Here is a 4,894-nt window from a genome sequence, read left to right as displayed (position 1 = left end):
AAAAGTACCTTGACAGCTTAACTAGATGGTTATTTTGATTAACTGTTATTGTGTCCACATAGCCAACGTAATATACAAAGAAGCATGTAGTTGAATGTAAACATATTTCGATTTTGGAAAATAAATATCACTGTCATCATTATTTTGATTAGTATTGTTGTATTCATTAAACAGATGAAATGTTGATTATTCAATATCTTTCTAATATTCCATGATGCAGTCTTCAATTAAATGACTTTCCAATATACTTACCGTAAGTGTTTATTATACAGGGGAAATGTGGGAGATAGGTTTTATTCTAAACGTCCATAAATGGTCAATGGAAATGACACTTGAACTAATAAATCAATGCCTCAACTTAACGGGATATTTTGAATTTGTTCGTGTCAATCATTGTGGGCGATTTGGATAAGTTATTGGGATTTACCATAGCAATTCCAAACAATGATCCTAATGTTCTGATATATTTGCAGTATTAAGGGCATTTTTGAATATGATTAAAATACACGAGCGAAAGTAGGAACTGTGAACATTATATTGATCATGACCCTGATACCCTTGGTTGGGCGAACCACAAGTCGGTGAGAGTATGGCTAAGATGACTGCGCCCGGGAAGCCTCGGAGGTCGCAGCGTGATTGATAGGCGGTGTTATGTCCAGGAATACAACAGGATACTATTGTTCGCGGCAGAGGAACGTGTGTCCTAGTTTCACAATATGATTGGGAGCCCATACCGTACCCCATAGACTGAAAGGGGGAGAAAGCGACTGGGTGGGGTGGTTACACAGGAAAAAACCCCGGGGGAAATGGAGAAAGAGGGAGGTTGTGGGCGAAAAAGACAGCATTCTAACACGCACAGCCAGTTACAATGTAGGCAGGTCTAATGCGTACTGGATAAGTGTATTTGTGTTTATATGATGCAAACAATTGTTGTCTTATAGTCGGGTTGTGTCATGTAACAGTGTATCTGCATCGTAAAGACATGAAGGTACGTAGAAGGTGGACTTAAGTGTATTAGTTGCTAACTGCTATTTTATGTGTGAATGACTAAACATCTTTGAAAAACTCTGACCACCTTTAACACCAGTGTAGAGTTAAATGGTATGATGGTACGCAATGAGATAGACATTGTTACCTTTCACTAGTATTTTGTGTTCAAGTTCATACAAATAAAAATTGAGGATATCGTGAATAAAACCCAGTACTGTTATGAGAAAACATGAATAAAATGCGTCTAATGTACATGTATATGTTTCGTTGTCTCCATAGGAGACATATGAGATATAAAGGTGAAAAGAACAGATACTACGTATACACTTTGATCTCAGCCAAAAGGCCGAGAAGCGATTCCATTGAAAAAGTTCCTACTTTGTCGTTTAAGCTATTTTCATGCATTGTTAAATATGCTTCAAATAAGGCAGTACTTGGTGAACGGGTCGCTGTAGTACATATGTTCATAGCCCGTTGCCTGTTGTTAAATATTGGATAACATTATTAAAAATGGAATCATTTCAATGTTACAAAATGCTAAAGAAATTAGATCATGAAGGGAAAACGAATTGTGTGTCTGGTGTAAGAGTGAGTGAGTGCGTGAGTTTGTCTTACGCCGATTTTTGCAATATTCCAGCAATATCCCAGTAGTTCAGGCAATCTAGGCCATTTTTTCACTAAACTTGGAACAAATTGCAACAGAATTTATTTTACCACAATGCATTTCTACAAGGTCCCGAAAACAACATATTAAAAGTCCCAAGCAATCCCAGTTTGGGAAATATGTCTAATTTGCATAATCCAATATGGCCACCAATTATCAATATATCTTGCATATGTCAGATGAGGGTCAATGTTTTGATGAAAAAAAACATGTGTTGTCTTGTAAAATATCCATGTTATGTTTCTAAAAAGATATTCACAACTCCTGAACGTTTTCGATTATTGACAAATCTGCAAAAAATCAAGATGGCTGCCAAATTCAAGAGGGCCGCAAAGTTTCCTAAATGTGTGTTTACACTGTTGAATCGTTTATCTCTAAAACAGTGTGCTAGGGCTTATATGCATATAACTTGGCACACTAACTCACTGAAGTATAGTTAACACTTTTAGATAAGAAATTCCGTCACCAGAGCCCCCTGGTGCCCAAAATTCCAAGATGGCCGCCAAGAGTTTGATGGCTAGACATAGAATGTCAAGACACTGTTGGTCTCTGATGACATTATTGAGTGATTTGAACTTCTACATTGGGGTAAACAGACCAAAGGATGTATGTAGAATACTCAATCATTTGAATAAATCCAATATGACCACCAAATATCAATATTTATCTCTTAAATGACATGTTTTGGCGAGTTTAGATATCAATGTTGATTGTTATTGTCTGAATCTACTTATTAACATGACAATAAAGGCCATAACAAGTTTCGTTTTCGTTCCTGTAAATACTTGTTGGAAACAAGACTTTTAGGACGACCTATATGTGGTCCTCTCAGAATTTACCCCCAAAACAGTTGTTTCACAAGAAGTCGATGAGTTATCTCTGTTGTAGGTCATTTGCTGAAATTCAAAATAACCACCAAATACCAATATTTGAATATAAATCTGAAACTTCATATCCACTGCGCATTCCGTCACATGATTGTGTGATCCATGAACATTATTACTTGATAACAGTGGAATAATCTTAGTGAATGCTGCAGCTTGACGTTGCAGGGTCATTATATACATGTACCTCGAAAGTCTCAACAGGTTTGTCATCCCCAAAGAAATCTGGTAACTGTTTATTGGTACAGCTTGTACCATGGTATTCCCTGCACACAACATTGCAAGTGAGACCATATTTCAGACAAGTGCATCTTCGCGTGTTACAGTCTTTCTTTGAAATTACAACAGATAATATCAAGGAGCGCTGAAGGTGCTGCAGTCTGATCTGACTGTGTTGATAAGCAACGTCCATGTGTCCTGTGCCATCCCCGCTCAAATGGATTCACATTGGACCCTTTCCACTCCTTTATTAGGTAGTTAACATGGGGGCTGTGGTATCTTGCGACTGCAGAGGATGCTGGCAGAGTTTATGGCTCTGCATGTGATCAATTATTCGCCACCTTCTCCCAAAAATCGCTTGTATGATAAGCTATGCAGTCCTTCCACCTTATATCCGCCATATAAAGACATATGTTCACCTGCTTCGGTGATGACTTTTTCAACCCCAGTTTCCCTGTTTGGCTGAAATGTTTAGCCTGATGGCAGAACAAGGCATCGTTCATGATTTTCTTCACTGCTAGACCCTTTCCCAAACCACACAGTCGAGTAGTGGTGCCAAGAATTGCATGTAAAAAGAGCACATGCTCACATACATCACTGCTAGCAGCCGCTTTGATTGATCATGCATCAAATACTGTTCCTTCTTGAAGCTTGCTTGGGTTCTGGTGCCAGAAAGGTTATGTGCTTTCTTTTCAACATGATGAGGAAGGAGGATAAGCAAATCTGTGTCTGTTTTTCTTGCAGATGTGACAGCGTCTTGTTTTGCCAGCTTCTCCAGTTTGTCACCCCGAAAGGCAATAAAACGCTGTTTGATTTTTGCTTTGTTCAAGAATTCCTCCTTCTACGATCGAATGACCATTTCCCCCGTGAAATAAACTGTCTTACCAGAACAGGCACCTGTTCTTCTCATGTGTGTGGCATCTTTCGTTGAAAGCCATGAAGCCATTGGCCATACAAGACAATGTTAGCAGCATATTTCTGCACAACATATAGATGGTATATACACTGTAGTTCAAATACGTGATATAACATAGAACCTCTTGGTCGGGGTAGCCCATGAAGTATAGCACTACCATCAAGAATGTACTGGACATTTCCAGGTTCTTGTTTAACTTGGAGGGTTTTCCAGATAGCATCAGCAAGGGTTGCATTCCTGGCCTGCAGATAATTCAAACAATGCTGGCGGGTGACTACAGAGTTCTTACTTGAACAGTGCTAGTAGTTCAAGTAAGAACAGTACTGTAGTGGAGTGACAGTTTATTTCACATTCATTCATTAACAACGCAAAAAACAAACAGCACTTTATTGCACGCCTGGGTGACTAAGTGGATATAGATCTGGGTGCACTTCTGTACATACAAAACAGGCGAACATTAACTTGCGCCTTTATGTGATGTTAGGAGGAAGGACTGGATAGATTAAGGCACAAATGATTTTGTGAGAAGGTGACAAAGAACCTACCACATGTAAGTCACCAGCACTACCGCCATTGCAACATCTGTAGCCACAGCCCCCCATGTCCACTACCAGATAATGGAGTGGAAAGGATTCAATATGAATCCATCAGGCTGGAGATGACACAGGATAGATGGACGTTGCTTACTAATACAGACAGATCAGCCTGCAAACACTTTCAGCAGTCCTGGACATCATCTGTTGTAATTGCAAATGGGACTGTAAAACAAGAGTGAGTGATTGAGTGAGTGAGTTGGGTTTAACGCCGCTTTTAACACTATTCCAGTTATATCGCGGAGTGTCAGCTTAATGTGGGAGGAAAGCCCAAAGTGATGCAGGTCTTAGACGTTTACCACTTCGGTGAAACCCACGAGCACGGGTATGGTGCTGACAAACCTAGAAACATAATCTGGGCGAACCGGGATTCGAACCTACAATCATAGTTTTCCCACAAGGACGCAACTCTGTCCAGCGAATCGCGGCGCCTCAGACGACTGCACCCCCCCCCCCCTGTAAAATAAGAACAAGCACTTACCAGAAATATGGTCTCATTTAAGTGTTGTGTGCGGGGAATGCCATTGTACAAGCTGATGATGTTCATGAATCACACAGTCATGTAACGGAAAGAGCAGTGGATCAAACGTTTTCAGATTTATATTCAAATATTGGTATTTGGTGGCTG

The 4,894-nt window shown here is 39.8% G+C and overlaps 1 pseudogene; it reads right to left on the bottom strand.

Moving 5' to 3' along the window:
* Positions 1 to 1,177: 1,177 nt before the first annotated feature.
* LOC139470514 (U2 spliceosomal RNA) lies at positions 1,178 to 1,348 on the bottom strand (annotated as a pseudogene).
* Positions 1,349 to 4,894: the final 3,546 nt, after the last annotated feature.

The sequence above is a fragment of the Haliotis cracherodii genome, unplaced genomic scaffold (genome assembly GCF_022045235.1).
Source record: "Haliotis cracherodii isolate W230 unplaced genomic scaffold, xgHalCrac1.p SCAF_20, whole genome shotgun sequence".
Taxonomy (NCBI): Eukaryota; Metazoa; Mollusca; class Gastropoda; order Lepetellida; family Haliotidae; genus Haliotis; species Haliotis cracherodii.
Note: the sequence above shows the minus strand (reverse complement) of the source record. Positions and strands in the feature narration are given on the sequence as shown.